This window comes from Pseudophryne corroboree, chromosome 4, assembly GCF_028390025.1.
Source record: "Pseudophryne corroboree isolate aPseCor3 chromosome 4, aPseCor3.hap2, whole genome shotgun sequence".
Taxonomy (NCBI): Eukaryota; Metazoa; Chordata; class Amphibia; order Anura; family Myobatrachidae; genus Pseudophryne; species Pseudophryne corroboree.
The window spans coordinates 469,290,707-469,309,395 of NC_086447.1; the positions used below are offsets into that span (position 1 = coordinate 469,290,707).

At 46.3% G+C, this 18,689-nt stretch overlaps 1 protein-coding gene across 1 annotated transcript in view; it reads right to left on the reverse strand.

The window, feature by feature from the left end:
* The window catches only part of MCHR2 (melanin concentrating hormone receptor 2), a 516,813-nt gene that overhangs the window by 416,170 nt on the left and 81,954 nt on the right, over positions 1–18,689 (reverse strand). The gene's annotated exons all lie outside the window — the stretch shown is intronic.

Genomic DNA, 18,689 nt, shown 5'->3' on the forward strand with positions numbered 1-18,689 from the left:
CGAAAAAGTACTGTACTGCATAGGCGAATTTATTTTTGGGGCGAAAAAGTTCCGGAATTCGACTATTTCTGAAATTCGACCGCAATTCGACTGCAATTGCATATACCCCATAGGCTGATAAACAGGCTGTAATGTATGTGGTAAGCCCTGTAATGGCTGAACTGCCTGAGGTAAAGCCTGATATGGCTGTGGAAAACCCATAAGGGGAGCCACTACTTAGGTTGCCCTTTGATCTACTAATTTTGCCAGCATATATGAAAAGTAAGCCCATGGGGACTCTTGTACAGAAGCAGGAGGTGCTGAGGGACCTGGGGGTGCCGAGAAATTAATGCATTGGCCATCCTGCATTAAATCCTGAGGTAAAACCTCTGTATTACATGTCCTGCATGACAGTAAAGCCGGTGTCCCAGCTTGTTTTTCTACCCTGCTCTTGTTAGACATAACTGCAAGGAATGTACACACACAATATGGTATATGCAACATGTAACTTCAGCAAGCAAACAAATGTGACAGTAATCCTACACAATTACAACAATTTGTACTGTGAGGTAAAACAACCCCTATACCAGTATTAAAGAGTTAAAGTGAAATAAAAGTACAGGGAAAGCTATATAATGTACAGTAAGATGATAGAAATACAGATAGCAGCACTAGCATAAGTCACATACAATGCAGAAATGACAATTTGACTGCAGCGAGCACTGATATCAATTACTCAGCCTATTAATATGAAGCTGGTAGGATGCAGCATGCTGTATAACCTGTGCCAAAGGAGAGGTATACAGGGAGACCGGACCCAGCGTTCCCGGAGACTTGCAGCACTGTAATGGTTGCCTGGTGTCTGAGAAGAGCAGCTCTGGGAGGGAAGGCCGCAATGGAATGGCGCCCAGAGCTGGGGGAGGGGCTACTGTGGCAGTGCTGGCCTCCCCATGCTGACTTTCAACCATCGGTTCCCTGGCCTGTAGAATCATACCTCCCAACATTGTCAATGTGCAAGAAGGGACATTTCAGCATGCTGGAGGTGTGTGGTCGCAAAAAGGGGCGTGACCTCTGGGAAAGGGGACATGGCTTTGTGGGAATGGAGCAATCGTGAGCCACACCCACGTTCTAGTCACCATGGGGGCATTCCCAGAGCTCTTTAAGCTGCTGGCTATGCCCCAGCCTCTTTGCCTCACGTGAAGAGACGCTTTGCACATGCAACTTGATGAGTGACAGGAGCCTCCCAACTGCCCCCTCACCACCACAGGACACTGTGGTCCGCAGGTGGATAGTCCCCCAAAAAATGGGACTGTCCCACGAAAATTGGGACAGTTGGGAGGAATGTGTAAAATTTCCCCAGCGCCAGTTTTATTTAAGCACTTCCCTTGTGGTCTAGTGAAACCCTCTATGTCAGGTATGTCCAAACTGAGGCCCTCCAGCTGTTGTGAAACTACATATCCCAGCGTGCACTGACACAGTTTTTCTGTCAGAGAATGCTAAAGCTGTGTCTGGGCATGCTGGGTTGTGTAGTTTTGTCTCCTGGACCGGCGGTTATAAGACTGTCGAGACGGGGTCCCTTAAGAGGGAACCCGCCTTACCTTATCCCCATGTTTCCGGTTGCAGTCCGGGGATTCCTTCTGCTTCTGCTACTGAAGGATACGCCGGGGAACCCCCAACAAAATCACCTGGATAGGTGTTGCGGCTCCATTGGGTTGTAGGTGCAGCAGCAATGGCATCTCATGGACTGCCTAGCGCTTTCTGCTCAGTTAGCAAGTACTAAAAAAATGTAAAAATAGCTAAGCTTGGGCTGCAAGAGCAGCCCCACTGTTCCATGGTGACCCAGCTCCTGCTGGCAACGGAAAAACACTGAAGAGTCTGGGGCTCAGTGGCAAGCGCAGGATTTCTGGAAGGGGGTTTCCAAATGCAATTGCAAATATCCCACTCTGCGGAACATGGAATACAGTATAGATGAGCTGTAGTATAGGCTGTATCTAATGGGCCCTACACACTTTGCGATCCGCCACCGAGCTGCCCGGCGTCGGATACGGCCTACGGGTGACCCGGCGGGGGGGGGGGGAGATAGTGACGGGGGGAGTGAAGTTTCTTCACTCCCCCATCACCCAGCTCCATAGCAGTGCAGGCAAATATGTACGAGATTGTCCATATTGGCCTGCATGCACAAGCGACGAGGCACCAGCGATGAACGAGCGTGGGGCCGCGCATCGTTCATCGCTGGTGCCTCCACATTGAAAGATATGAACGGTATCTCGTTCATTAATGAACGAGATCGTTCATATCTTTCAGTATTATCGCCCAGTGTGTAGGGCCCAAAACATATTTAAAAAATATACAGTACATAAGATAAGTGGTCAGGAAAAGGTTAAACATACTATAATAAATAAATGCACAAACATTATAGAACCAGTACTGAACTTTCTAAGCACACATTCTCCCACCTCATGGTAAGGCTTCTGTCTCTTCTTTCTGGTAGCTACTCTTTGGTCCAGTGCACTCAATGAGGGCTTAGAACCACACAGACAGCAAACTTGATAGAAAAAGCTGCTACCACTGGGCATGTGCAGCAGTTCTGCATGATGCGGTGCCAGTTCTAGTAATCATATTATATACCATTGGTATTGTTGTCATAATTTGCCACTTGCCAAGAGGAGGGGGGTTTCTGGGCAACCGGAACCCCCCCCCCCCTGCGTTTGCCTATGGGGCTGGGGGTGGGGTATGAGAGGATAGGGACCTAGTGCATCCTGGGAGGCTCTCAAAGCTTTGCTGTTCGGTGCCAGTCCTGGTCCCCACCTATCATACCACAAGGTTAACCCTTTGGATACCATGGATCCCGAGGAAGAAAGTACATTTTTTAAATATAATTATTAGAGATAATGTAATATCATATCAATACAGTCTGTAAAGATGAACAAAAAGGATAACATTGTAATCTACTGATAGAACAAATAATATATTTACTTAGGGTATATTCAATTGATGTTGGATCCTTTCCGATGGAAAGGATCTGACATTTCAGTATTCAATTAGCGGACAAATGATTTGGCCGTTCCCGAAAATGCCAATCCGACTTTTTTTAAAGTCGGATTGACATTGTTAGAAACGGGGCTAAAACCTGTCGGATTTGGTCGTGAATCCGACAAAACACGTGCTCTCCGACAAGTCGGATTTTCTGACTTGTCGGATAAATGGGAGCTTGATTGAATAGGTTGAATCTGGATTCGACCTAAAACTCCCGTTTATCCGACAAGTCGGGAAATCCGACTTGAATTGAATACAGCCGAGTCTTAAATATCTGACTAGTGCTTTATAAGGGATCAGATGAAGTAATTACGGAAAGCTTAATTTACTGTAAAACACCACAAAGCTTTAAGAAAACATCCTGTCTGATGAGTGGCATGATGTCTAATTGCAGCGATGATGAAAGTAACAAATGTTCCAAACTAAATATAAGTTATTTATGTTAGCTCCTTACATATGTCTAAATGTATTGGTTGCCTTGGATCTACATGTACAGACATTTTATCTACAGCTTGATTTCTTTCTTTTACATTTTCATAAAGATGAGGACGGTGCCATGACATCCCTGACACAGCTGATTTGTGCCACTCCACTAATTGCAAGCATTGTTTGCATGAAAAGCCCAGGAAGCAGTCTGATTTAGCACGTGCTACAGTATCACAAGCTGAAATTGTGAGTTAATGAAAACCATAGATTATTACATGGCAAAAATACAAACATACTCATTTGTATTTTTTACTTTCAGCAGATTACTAATAACATGGGGGGTCATTCCGAGTTGATTGCTCGCCAGCAGTTTTTAGCAGCCGTGCAAACGCTATGCCGCCGCCCACTGGGAGTGTATTTTAGCTTAGCAGAAGTGCGAACGTTTTTATCGCAGAGCGCCTGTAAAAAATTTTTGTGTAGTTTCAAAGTAGCTCTAAACCTACTCAGTGCTTGCGATCACTTCAGACTATTCAGTTCCGGATTTGACGTCACACACCCGCCCAGCGTTCGCCCAGCCATGCCTGCGTTTTTCCGAACACTCCCTGAAAACAGTCAGTTGACACCCAGAAACACCCACTTCATGTCAATCACTCTGCGGCAAGCAGTGCAACTGAAATGCATCGCTAGACCCTGTGCAAATCTGCAAATCGTTCGTTGTGCCGTACGTCATGCGTGCGCATTGCGGTGCATACGCATGCGCAGAACTGCCGTTTTTTAGGCTGATCGCTGCGCTACGAACAAATGCAGCTAGCGATCAACTCGGAATGACCACCTTGGTACCCTCACTAATAAACACTGTTGCTGGCATCAAAGAGGTGTAAACAAACACTTTTGTCAGATGGCAGTCAACCAAAGTGATGAATCAGTACCTATCTGTCTCATGAAGAGGAACTGGGACCACTGTGTTGGTGATCATTATCTGTGATATGCAAAAACTTGCTGTGAAACTGTACCAACTGCGAGCATTTTAGATATCAAGTGTGTAAACGATTCCACAGGGAGATTGGGTCAGGGGTCAGACTAGATGTGTGTGTTTGCAAAATAACAGTATACCGCAAGACCATTAATAAAATGAAAAAAATTATAAACATACATATGTCATGTCACGGCGGATCAAGAATGGGTAAATCCTTTAAGAATATTGTAATGCAATGTCAAACCTCCCAACTGTCCTGATTTTCACGGGACAGTCCCGTTTTTTGGTACTGTCCCGCTGTCACTAAGTTTGTATTGGTAAATAAATACTAAGTATACTGCGACTTAAATATCCATATACACATGAGATGACACATCAATTATGATTTCTATAAAATTGGTGATTTATTTGTAAAAAAGAATAGATGTGCAATTTAAAAGGGCTCAATTAATACCGGTATTAAATAAACACACATAACATGTAAGACAAGACAAACATAAAAGCAATCCCTGTGGGCACACTTGCTTCGTGATTTACCCCACTGAGAAACAGATTCCTCTGAATTAGAGCAAAGCCTCAGAAAACTGCACTGATTTTGAAAAGTGCTGATGAAGAGACTGTGTTCATGAAACAGTCTGGTGCAGAGGCGGAACTACCGGCAGTGCAAGCAGTGCGTTGCACTGGGGCCCGCCTCTGTCCAGGGGCCCAAGCATGTAATGAGTCAAACTGACTCATTACATGCCGCTGTGTGCTGCAGGCAACAGCTGCCCGCAGCGCACAGCCGCCCGGAGAGGAGAGGAGCAGCGGCACGGACGGGGGAAGGAGGAGGAGGGAGGTGAAGGAGGGAGCCGCAGCAGCGCTTTGTTACTGGTGGAGGCGCTGCTGCTGCTGCCCCTCTGCTTCACTATAGGCTGTCTTCCGAGAACAGCCTATAGTGAAGCAGAGGGGCAGCAGCAGCAGCGCCTCCACCCGTAACAAAGCGCTGCTGCGGCTCCCTCCTTCACCTCCGTCCTCCTCCTTCTCTCCAGCCCGGGAATCGTCTGACGCTGCACCGAGGAGCCTGAGCCAGCGGAGAGGGTAAGTATAATTCTTCTTTCATTCTTTCTTTCTTTCTCTCTTTCTTTCTTTCTTTCTTTCTTTCTTTCTTTCTTTCTTTCTTTCTTTCTTTCTTTCTTTCTTTCTTTCTTTCTTTCTTTCTTTCTCTTTCTTTCTTTCTTTCTTTCTTTCTTTCTTTCTTTCTTTCTTTCTTTCTTTCTGTCTCTTTCTTTCTTTGTTGGGACTGCCTGCCGCTATGTGTAAAAATGGGGGACTGCCTGCCGCTATGTGTAAAAATGGGGGACTGCCTGCCGCTATGTGTAAAAATGGGGGACTGCCTGCCGCTATGTGTAAAAATGGGGGACTGCCTGCCGCTATGTGTAAAAATGGGGGACTGCCTGCCGCTATGTGTAAAAAGGGGGAATCTGCCTGCTGCAATGTGTAAAACTGGGGAATCTGCCTGCCGCAATGTGTAAAAAGGGGGAATCTGCCTGCCGCAATGTGTAAAAAGGGGGAATCTGCCTGCCGCAATGTGTAAAAAGGGGGAATCTGCCTGCCGCAATGTGTAAAAAGGGGGAATCTGCCTGCCGCAATGTGTAAAAAGGGGGGACTGCCTGCCGCTATGTGTAAAAATGGGGAATCTGCCTGCCGCTATGTGTAAAAAGGGGGAATCTGCCTTCCGTAATGTGTAAAAAGGGGGACGCTGTCTGCCGTAATGTGTAACAAGGGAACGCTGTCTGCCGTAATGTGTAAAAAGGGGACGCTGTCTGCCGTTATGTGTAAAAAGTGTACGCTGTCTGCCGTTATGTGTAAAAAGTGTACGCTGTCTGCCGCTATGTGTAACAAGGGCACGCTGCCTGCCGTTATGTGTAAAAAGGGGATGCTGTCTGCCGTTATGTGTAAAAAGTGCACACTGTCTGCCGTAATGTGTAAAAAGGGGGACGCTGTCTGCCGTAATGTGTAAAAAGGGGACGCTGTCTGCCGTAATGTGTAAAAAGAGGAATCTGTCCGCTGTAAGGTGTAAAAGGGTCTCTACCTGGTGTAGTGGTGCTACTGTGCGGCGTAATTTGAAGAATGGAGACTACTGTGCACCGTTTTATGAATTGGTATTATTTTGTGGCCACACCCCTTCCCCACAAAGCCACGCCACTATGTATTTTTGCGCGCGCCTAAGGCGCGTACTGCCCCTGTTTTACATGCAGGGGTGGGGCTCCGATGCCGTTTCTTGCACACAGTGCTAAAATGTCTAGTTACGGCACTGTTGCTAGGTATCCATTTCTCTGGCCCTGAGCAGGTCCCCCTTACCAGATCCTCTCCAGGGGTGAGGGGGTGGACTTGGATGGGATGTGGGGGGGATGTGGGGGGGGGGGGCAAAGCATTTTGTCGCACCTGGGCCCACCGCTCGCTAGTTCCGCCACTAGTCTGGTGGATGCAGGGGTTAACAGTAGTGTGATCGGGTCAGGATCTCTCCTTCCGTATTATAAGCACAGTCCTGTAATCTTTACCCTGATTTTTGGAGTGTCGTGATGTCCTTGCTGAATGATGCAGCGCTGGTGCTGTCTGCCGGCAGCCTTAGGTGGAGTCCAATTATGGCTGGAGGGATGATCCGGAATTTAAAGTGCTGTAGTGCAAAGTCCCAAAATGGAGCAGGTGTCCAAAGGTGTGCCAAGATGTAGCATGAGTTGAAATCACAGCAGAGTGGAAAGGCTCAAGTTCTACGCATTACGCTGGTTCCAGAGCATCCAGCATCCAGCTTCCTCAGGAGCATGCTTGGGACTTTGCACTACAGCACTTTAAATTCCGGATCATCCCTCCAGCCATAATTGGACTCCACCTAAGGCTGATGCTACTTCATGGGATCTATGATTCAACATATCCGGGTTGACCCTTAATTTCTGAGCGTTGGGCTGGAACTCGATTACACCGCAATCTTGACGAAGCCTTACTAGGTGTAACGCGTAGATCACGGAAGGAATCGATCCCGCTCCGTACAGCGCCCGGAAGTGAGACAACGGAGCCAGACGGACGGGTGTCTGCCGGCAGACAGCACCAGCGCTGCATCATTCAGCAAGGACATCACGACACTCCAAAAATCAGGGTAAAGATTACAGGACTGTGCTTATAATACGGTAGGAGAGATCCTGACCCGATCACACTACTGTTAACCCCTGCATCCACCAGACTGTTTCATGAACACAGTCTCTTCATCAGCACTTTTCAAAATCAGTGCAGTTTTCTGAGACTTTGCTCTAATTCAGAGGAATCTGTTTCCCAGTGGGGTAAATCGCGAAGCAAGTGTGCCCACAGGGATTGCTTTTATGTTTGTCTTGTCTTACATGTTATGTGTGTTTATTTAATACCGGTATTAATTGAGCCCTTTTAAATTGCACATCTATTCTTTTTTACAAATAAATCACCAATTTTATAGAAATCATAATTGATGTGTCATCTCATGTGTATATGGATATTTAAGTCGCAGTATACTTAGTATTTATTTACCAATACAAACTTAGTGAGCGCTGAACTATATACTTTTTTTAATACATGCTTCCCTTATAGTGGGTCTGTGTAGTGCACCCACCAACAGTTCTCAGCAGCCACTAGTTTGCGAGGTTGCAGGACGGAGTAGCGCAGTTCTTTAACAACCCCCTTTTATACTGTCCCGTGGGCCGCAGTGTACCGCGGTGGGGGTGAGGCAGTCTGGAAGCTCCTGCACTCGCTGCTCTGCGGTGAATAGATGCTGTGTGCATGCGCATAGCGTCTATTCAGTGGAGACAGTAGGAGAGGGGGCAAAAAAAACGCTGGGCATGCCCCCTCAGTGTTGAAAACGGGGACGTGGCTCGCGATCGCGGGCCCTCCCGTGAAGCCATGCCCCTTTTCCATTGGCCATGCCCCCTTTTCGAGAGTCCCTCTTTCGATATTAAGAAAGTTGGGAGGTATGCAATATTATAACTGGACCACTGTGGACCCTAGTGTCTGACATTTAAGGAAATTAAAGTGACACTTAGGTCACCTGGACAATGCAGCTCACCTAAATCACAGTCAGTCACAGTCATATAAGATCATGATCACGAATATCTGTTAACGATTTATTATGAACTTTAGTACTGTTTGTAATGAAAATGATCACCAAGATATTTTATTAGAATTGGTATTCGTACTGTACATCGTGTCATAAAATGCCAATACTGTAGATGGCATAGGAACAACTCTTACCTAAGTAGGCAGCGGAAAAGGAGATGTCGGGTCAGGGGCCTAATTCAGATCTGATCACTCGCTAGCGTTTTTTTACACTGCTGCGAAGAGATAGTCGCCGCCCATAGGGGAGTGTATTTTCGCTTTGCAAGTGTGCAAAGGATTGTGTAGCAAAGTTGTACGAACAGATCTTGTGCAGTCTCTGCACAGCCCACGACTTTCTCAGCCGCTGCGAACACTTCAGCCTGTCTGGGACCAGAATTGACGTGCGGAACCCTCCCTGCAAACGCATGGACACGCCTCCGTTTTTCCAACCACTCCCAGAAAATGGTCAGTTGCCACCCACAAACGGCTTCTTCCTGTCAATCTCCTTCCGAACACCCGTGCGAATGGATTCTTCACATAAACCCATCGCCGAGCGGCGATACGCTTTGTACCTGTGCGAGGTGCATGCGCATTGCAGTGCATACGCATGCGCAGTTCTGACCTGATCGCAGCACTGTAAAAACCGCTAGTGAGCGATCAGGTCTGAATTACCCCCTAGGAGTCTTAATATGACTGAATAGGGTCTCAGTGGGCTAGGAGGATTCCTGCACTGTCCGTTATATACACATGGCTAGTAAAACCATTAAACAATAGGGAGGAACAAGCAGTGGAATAGGGCAAGTCAGAAATCTCCATTTTCAAAGGCAACTTACATTTTCTACACAATCTTATGAAGGAGTGAGGGGAACAACTTTTATTTTCCAAAATTGAGCAATGGATGCTTTAATAGCAAATAAGATACAGTATGTCTCAAAATGTATCTCAAATGTTTAAGGTAATCTTGTTAAGATGGAAGAGAGCCTTGGGCAGAGCTCAATAGGAGTTGAGAAAATATTAGAAATTAAAACCTTCCCCCCCTTTCCCCCAACCCCCCACCCGCTCCACAATGGGGAAATAAAGTGGCAGACCCCAAAAAGCCAAATCATTCCAATCGGAGAGCAATCTCAACAGCAGGCTAGAGATTGTTCTGTCTACATTTTGTGGAGTTTAGCAGTAGTGAGATACAGCCTATTCAATTAATTAATTTGTGTTTCCACATGGTTTGAGCATTGGGTGAAATGCTGGTCTTAAAATCAAATTTCCACTAGTGATGAGCGGGTTCGGATCCTCAGGATCCGAACCCGCCCGAACTTCACCTTTTTTTTGCACGGGTCCGAGCAACTCGGATCCTCCCGCCTTGCTCGGTTAACACGAGCGCGCCCGAACGTCATTATCCCGCGGTCGGATTCTCGCGAGATTCGTATTCTATATAAGGAGCCACGCATCGCCGCCATTTTTCACTCGTGCATTGGAGATGATCGTGAGAGGACGTGGCTGGCGTCCTCTCAGTTTCTATGTTCAGTGGGCTGCAAATATCTGTGCTCAGTGTGCTGCAAATATCTGTGCTCAGTGTGCTGCAAGTGCAAATATCTACGTTCTCTGCCTGAAAAACGCTCCATATCTGTGCTCAGTGTGCTGCAAATATCTGTGCTCAGGCCCTCATTCCGAATTGTTCGCTCGTTAGTTTTTTTTGCAACGGAGCGATTAGTCGAAAACTGCGCACGCGCAATGTTCGCAGGGCGCCTGCGCCAAGAAAATTTGCTAAAACGTTTGGTATTTTACTCACGGCCTAATGAAGAAATTTCATCATTCTGGTGATCGGAGTGTGATTGACAGGAAGTGGGTGTTTCTGGGCGGAAACTGCCCGTTTTATGGGTGTGTGCATAAAAACGCTTGCGTTTCTGGGAAAAATGTGGGAGTGTCTGAAGAAACGGGGGAGTGTCTGGGCGAACGCAGGGTGTGTTTGTGACGTCAAACCAGGAACGAAAATGACTGAACTGATCGCAGTGTAGGAGTAAGTCTCGAGCTACTCAGAAACTGCTAAGAAATTTCTATTCGCAATTCTGCTAATCTTTCGTACGCAATTCTGCTATGCTAAGATACACTCCCAGTAGGCGGCGGCTTAGCGTGTGCAATGCTGCTAAAAGCAGCTAGCGAGCGAACAACTCGGAATGAGGGCCCAGTGTGCTAATTGCTTTATTGTGGGGACTGGGGACCAGCAGTATTATATAGTAGGAGGACAGTGCAGAGTTTTGCTGACCAGTGATCACCAGTATTATACGTTCTCTGCCTGAAAAACGCTCCATATCTGTGCTGCATTGTAGTATATAGTAGGAGGACAGTGCAGAATTTTGCTGACCACCAGTATATCTATATATATAGCAGTACGGTACAGTAGTCCACTGCTCTACCTCTGTGTCGTCAAGTATACTATCCCATCCATACCTGTGGTGCATTTCAGTTTTGCACAGTTTGCTGACCACCAGATATATAATATATAGCAGTACGGTACAGTAGGCCACTGCTCTACCTACCTCTGTGTTGTCAAGTATACTATCCATCCATCCCTGTGGTGCATTTAAGTGGTGCGGTGTATATATAGTAGAAGGACAGTGCATAATTTTGCTGACCGCCAGTATATAATATATAGCAGTACGGTACAGTAGGCCACTGCTCTACCTACCTCTGTGTCGTCAAGTATACTATCCATCCATCCCTGTGGTGCATTTAAGTGGTGCGGTGTATATATAGTAGGAGGACAGTGCATAATTTTGCTGACCGCCAGTATATAATATATAGCAGTACGGTACAGTAGGCCACTGCTCTACCTACCTCTGTGTCGTCAAGTATACTATCCATCCATCCCTGTGGTGCATTTAAGTGGTGCGGTGTATATATAGTAGGAGGACAGTGCATAATTTTGCTGACCGCCAGTATATAATATATAGCAGTACGGTACAGTAGGCCACTGCTCTACCTACCTCTGTGTCGTCAAGTATACTATCCATCCATCCCTGTGGTGCATTTAAGTGGTGCGGTGTATATATAGTAGGAGGACAGTGCATAATTTTGCTGACCACCAGTATATAATATATAGCAGTTCGGTACAGTAGGCCACTGCTCTACCTACCTCTGTGTCGTCAAGTATACTATCCATCCATACCTGTGGTGCATTTCAGTTTTGCACAGTTTGCTGACCACCAGTATATAATATATAGCAGTACGGTACAGAAGGCCACTGCTCTACCTACCTCTGTGTCGTCAAGTATACTATCCATCCATACCTGTGGTGCATTTCAGTTTTGCACAGTTTGCTGACCATCAGTATATAATATATAGCAGTACGGTACAGTAGGCCACTGCTCTACCTACCTCTGTGTCGTCAAGTATACTATCCATCCATACCTGTGGTGCATTTCAGTTGTGCGCAGTATATATATTAGTAGGCCATTGCTATTGATATATTACTGGCATATAATTCCACACATTAAAAAATGGAGAACAAAAATGTGGAGGGTAAAATAGGGAAAGATCAAGACCCACTTCCACCTCATGCTGAAGCTGCTGCCACTAGTCATGACCGAGACGATGAAATGCCATCAACGTCGTCTGCCAAAGCCGATGCCCAATGTCATAGTAGAGAGCATGTAAAATCCAAAAAAATAAAGCTCAGTAAAATGACCCAAAAATCTAAATAAAAATCGTCTGAGGAGAAGCGTAAACTTGCCAATGTGCCATTTACGACACGGAGTGGCAAGGAACGGCTGAGGGCCTGGCCTATGTTCATGGCTAGTGGTTCAGCTTCACATGAGGATGGAAGCACTCATCCTCCTGCTAGAAAACTTAAAAGAGTTAAGATGGCAAAAGCACAGCAAAGAACTGTGCGTTCTTCTAAATCACAAATCCCCAAGGAGAGTCCAATTGTGCGGTTGCGATGCCTGACCTTCCCAACACTGGACGGGAAGAGGTGGTGCCTTCCACCATTTGCACGCCCCCTGCAAGTGCTGGAAGGAGCACCCGCAGTCCAGTTCCTGATAGTCAAATTGAAGATGTCACTGTTGAAGTACACCAGGATGAGGATATGGGTGTTGCTGGCGCTGGGGAGGAAATTGACAAGGAGGATTCTGATGGTGAAGTGGTTTGTTTAAGTCAGGCACCCGCGGAGACACCTGTTGTCCGTGGGACGAATATGGCCATTGACATGCCTGGTCAAAATACAATAAAAAACACCTCTTCGGTGTGGAATTATTTCAACAGAAATGCGGACAACTGGTGTCAAGCCGTGTGTTGCCTTTGTCAAGCTGTAGTAGGGGTAAGGACGTTAACCACCTAGGAACATCGTCCCTTATACGTCACATGGAGCGCATTCATCACAAGTCATTGACAAGTTCAAAAACTTTGGGTGACAGCGGAAGCAGTCCACTGCCAACTAAATCCCTTCCTCTTGTAACCAAGCTCCTGCAAACCACACCACCAACTCCCTCAGTGTCAATTTCCTCAGCCAATAGTCCTGTAGGCCATGTCACTGTCAAGTCTGACGAGTCCTCTCCTGCCTGGGATTCCTCCGATGCATCCTTGAGTGTAACGCCTACTGCTGCTGGCACTGCTGTTGTTGCTGCTGGGAGTCGATCGTCATCCCAGAGGGGAAGTCGGAAGACCACTTTTACTACTTCCAGTAAGCAATTGACTGTCCAACAGTCCTTTGCGAGGAAGATGAAATATCACAGCAGTCATCCTGCTGCAAAGCGGATAACTCAGGCCTTAGCAGCCTGGGTGATGAGAAACGTGTTTCCGGTATCCACCGTTAATTCACAGGGAACTAGAGAATTGATTGAGGTACTGTGTCCCCGGTACCAAATACCATCTAGGTTCCATTTCTCTAGGCAGGCGACACCGAAAATTTACACAGACGTCAGAAAAAGAGTCACCAGTGTCCTAAAAAATGCAGTTGTACCCAATGTCCACTTAACCACGGACATGTGGACAAGTGGATCAGGGCAGACTCAGGACTATATGACTGTGACAGCCCACTGGGTAGATGTATTGCCTCCCGCAGCAAGTACAGCAGCGGCGGCACCAGTAGCAGCATCTCGCAAACGCCAACTCGTTCCTAGGCAGGCTATGCTTTGTATCACCGCTTTCCATAAGAGGCACACAGCTGACAACCTCTTACGGAAACTGAGCAACAACATCGCAGAATGGCTTACCCCAATTGGACTCTCCTGGGAATTTGTGACATCGGACAACGCCACCAATATTGTGCATGCATTACATCTGGGCAAATTCCAGCACGTCTCATGTTTTGCACATACATTGATTTTGGTGGTGCAGAATTATTTAAAAAACGACAGGGGCGTGCAAGAGATGCTGTCGGTGGCCCGAAGAATTGTGGGCCACTTTCGGCATTCAGCCACCGCGTGCCGAAGACTGGAGCACCAGCAAACACTCCTGAACCTGCCCTGCCATCATCTGAAGCAAGAGGTGGTAACGAGGTGGAATTCAACCCTCTATATGCTTCAGAGGATGGAGGAGCAGCAAAAGGCCATTCAAGCCTATACAGCTACCTACGATATAGGCAAAGGAGGGGGAATGCACCTGACTCAAGCGCAGTGGAGAATGATTTCAACGTTGTGCAAGGTTCTGCAACCCTTTGAACTTGCCACACGTGAAGTCAGTTCAGACACTGCCAGCCTGAGTCAGGTCATTCCCCTCATCAGGCTTTTGCAGAAGAAGCTGGAGAGATTGAAGGAGGAGCTAAAACAGAGCGATTCCGCTAGGCATGTGGGACTTGTTGATGGAACCCTTAATTCGCTTAACCAGGAATCACGGGTGGTCAATCTGTTGAAATCAGAGCACTACATTTTGGCCACCGTGCTCGATCCTAGATTTAAAACCTACGTTGTATCTCTCTTTCCGGCAGACACAAGTCTGCAGAGGTTTAAAGACCTGCTGGTGATAAAATGGTCAAGTCAAGCGGAACGTGACCTGTCAACAGCTCCTCCTTCACATTCTCCCGCAACTGGGTGTGCGAGGAAAAGGCTAAGAATTCCGAGCCCACCCGCTGGTGGTGATGCAGGGCAGTCTGGAGCGAGTGCTGACATCTGGTCCGGACTGAAGGACCTGCCAACGATTACTGACATGTCGTCTACTGTCACTGCATATGATTCTGTCACCATTGAAAGAATGGTGGAGGATTATATGAGTGACCACATCCAAGTAGGCATGTCAGACAGTCCGTACGTATACTGGCAGGAAAAAGAGGCAATTTGGAGGCCCTTGCACAAACTGGCTTTATTTTACCTAAGTTTCCCCCCCTCCAGTGTGTACTCCGAAAGTGTTTAGTGCAGCTACTCACCTGTCAGCAATCGGTGTACGAGGTTACTTCCAGAAAATGTGGAGAAGATGATGTTCATCAAAATGAATTATAATCAATCCCTCCGTGGAGACATTCACCAGCAATTGCCTCCAGAAAGTACACAGGGACCTGAGATGGTGGATTCCAGTGGGGACGAATGAATAATCTGTGAGGAGGGGGATGTACACAGTGAAAGGGGTGAGGAATCGGACGATGAGGAGGAGGTGGACATCTTGCCTCTGTAGAGCCAGTTTGTGCAAGGAGAGATTGATTGCTTTTTTTTTGGTGGGGGCCCAAACCAACCAGTAATTTCAGTTACAGTTGTGTGGCAGACCGTGTCGCTGAAATGATGGGTTTGTTAAAGTGTGCATGTCCTGTTTATACAACATAAGGGTGGGTGGGAGGGCCCAAGGATAATTCCATCTTGCACCTCTTTTTCTTTCATTTTTCTTTGCATCATGTGCTGTTTGGGGACTATTTTTTGAAGTGCCATCCTGTCTGACACTGCAGTGCCACTCCTAGATGGGCCAGGTGTTTGTGTCGGCCACTTGGGTCACTTAGCTTAGTCACACAGCTACCTCATTGCGCCTCTTTTTTTCTTTGCATCATGTGCTGTTTGGGGACTATTTTTTCAATCTGCCATCCTGTCTGACACTGCAGTGCCACTCCTAGATGGGCCAGGTGTTTGTGTTGGCCACTTGGGTCGCTTAGCTTAGTCACACAGCTACCTCATTGCGCCTCTTTTTTTCTTTGCATCATGTGCTGTTTGGGGACAATTTTTTAAATCTGCCATCCTGTCTGACACTGCAGTGCCACTCCTAGATGGGCCAGGTGTTTGTGTCGGCCACTTGGGTCGCTTAGCTTAGTCATCCAGCGACCTTGGTGCAAATTTTAGGACTAAAAATAATATTGTGAGGTGTTCAGAATAGACTGGAAATGAGTGTAAATTATGGTTATTGAGGTTAATAATACTATGGGATCAAAATGACCCCCAAATTCTATGATTTAAGCTGTTTTTGAGGGTTTTTTGTAAAAAAACACCCGAATACAAAACACACCCGAATCCGACAAAAAAATTTCAGGGAGGTTTTGCCAAAACGCGTCCGAATCCTAAACACGGCCGCGGAACCGAATCCAAAACCAAAACAGAAAACCCGAAAAATTTCCGGTGCACATCACTAATTCCCACTATAAGAGAGGTTTAAATTTACTGACATAGATTGAGTCCTGTAGAAAACAAGAAAGTCAGACCACCCCTGCTGCAACCTCCATGAGATCACCATCAGGAAATACTGTAATGAGCACCTCGTTTTAAGCATTACATTTGACCAATTTAATAGCAATTGTATATTTCTAGAGGGGGTAAGCCAAATTGTACTCCTTGGGGTAAATTTACTAAAATGGGAGTTCTATTTAAGATGGGATGTTGCCCTTAGCAACCAATCAGATTCCAGGGGGTAAATTTACTAAAATTCGTAATTTTCAGAATGAGGTTAAAGTTCAAACACGAATGACATTGAATGTGTAAAATTGCAACTTTTTGAATTTATTACGCCTCATTTACTAAGCTGCCGTATTTTACATTTTCGTGTTTACCGATGTCGATGTCATTCGTATTTTTTGGCAGTGTTTCACGGGAGTGAATAGTAAAACACTGCCGACATTACAACAATGAAACTCGGCCGGATCTGTGAGATCCGTGCAGGGTTTCATTGTGCATCTTTAAATAAATACTGAAAGTTTGTAGGGGTACCCCTGGCGCTTGGTCTCTTATGGATGATTTCTGAGTGTCCTACTCAGAAGCAATGAACATCTATCACATGCCAAATGTTTATAAATGGCCTGATCAAAAGCAATACATATCTGACACATGTGACTCAATCAATGAAGAGGAAACTTTGCGGTCAGCGGATGACCGAAAGTAACCTCACCGCTGACCGCAAAGTTCCCACCATTGGATACAATGGAGCGCATAGGCACTACATTGTATCTCTGCCATGTGCTGCCTCACAGACACTACAGGAGCACACAGCCAATCAGGAGGGTGCCACGACGTGGCGCTCCCTGATTGGCAGAAGGGACCCTCTTTGACAGGAGTCAGGGGGGGTCCTGGCAGCCGGGGAAAGGGGTCCCATATGTAAACATGGGGCCCCTTTCAGTGCGTGGTCGGGTTTCCGTTTTTTTATTTTGCCAAGTACGTGGATTATACAAAGAACAGAAGGTACAATGGATTATGTGAGTATAATTTTTTTCACAGGTACCCCTAGGATTCTACATGGAGAAGAGGACCGAGCCTCGTGTGAACATAGGTAAGTATGTATGTTTGGAGGTGTGCATGTATGTAATAAACTTATACTGTCACGGTGTGTGTGTCCTGTTTTTTTGGGGGTATTTTTTAGTACTAGTACTACAGGTACCAGCGGGCCCGGTTTTCCACCGCATGCTGGTACTTGTGGTTCTCCAAGAACCAGCTTGCGGGGAGGCTTGCTGGGATTTGTAGTACTGCTACTAAAAACAATATTCTCATTTTTTACACAAGGCTATCAGCCCCTCATCCGCCGCCCTTGGATGGGGGGGACAGCCTCGGGCTTCACCCCTGGCCCTTGGGTGGATGGGGGGGACCCTTTGATTTAAGGGGTTCCCACTCCTCCAGGGTACCCCGGTCAGGGGTGACTAGTTGGGTATGTAATGCCAGGGCCACCAGGACCACAATAAAAGTGTCCCCCGGCTGTGGCATTATGTACCTGGCTAGTGGAGCCCGGTGCTGGTTTTAAAAATACAGGGGACCCCTACGCTTTTTGTCCCCCGTATTTTTGGAACCAGGACCAGGCGCAGAGCCCGGGGCTGGTTGATGAAATAGGGGGGAACCCCTGTCATTTTTTTCCCCATATTTAGTCAACCAGGACCGGCTCAAAGAGCCCGAGGCTGGTTTTGCTTAGGAGGTGGGACCCCACGCATTTCTTTTTACAAAATGTAACACTTTACCACCCCTTACCACTGATAAACATGCACGGATCTCACGGATCCGTGCATGTCTATCAGAACACGGTAAAAAAAAGCAGGTCTATTTTAAAACTGCTTTTTTTTACGATTTGTATTTATTCACGGCAGTGTTTGCCTATTGCCGGCAGTGTTTGTGAAATACAAATTTTAGTAAATGACCGAGTTCTATCAAATAACAGGCGTATTTGACCGATGGTGTATTAATTCGTATTTTTTTTCTTTGACTTAAAAAAAAAATACGAATGCCCTCATCACTGCCGAGATTTTAGTTTAGTAAATTCCCGAGATGACACTTAGAAGAAAAAATGCAAAATCGGTCAAAATCGGGACCTTAGTAAATATACCCCCAGGTATTATCTTCTAGAACACAGGTTCTCAATCTCGGTCCTCAGGACCCCACACAGTGCATGTTTTGCAGGTCTCCTCACAGAATCACAATTGAAATGATGAGCTCCACATGTGGGCCTTTAAAAATGTGTCAGTGAGTAATTAATACACCTGTGCACCTACTGGGTTACCTGCAAAACATGCACTGTGTGGGGTCCTGAGGACCGAGTTTGAGAACCTCTGTTCTAGAAGGTGTTAGATAAATGAGAAGTAGAATCTGATTGGTTGCTATGGGCAACATCGCATCTTATATAGAACTCCCATCTTAGTAAATTTACCCCCATGATTATCAAACAAAATTAGAGAATTGCCCTATAGTAAATTTGCCATCAAGGATAAGACCTACTGTAGTTGTGCAAGGGAATTAGGTATACGTTAGCGATCAGTTTAGTAATGGCAGAGATACTGTAAGATAGTAAGCACAAACATAAC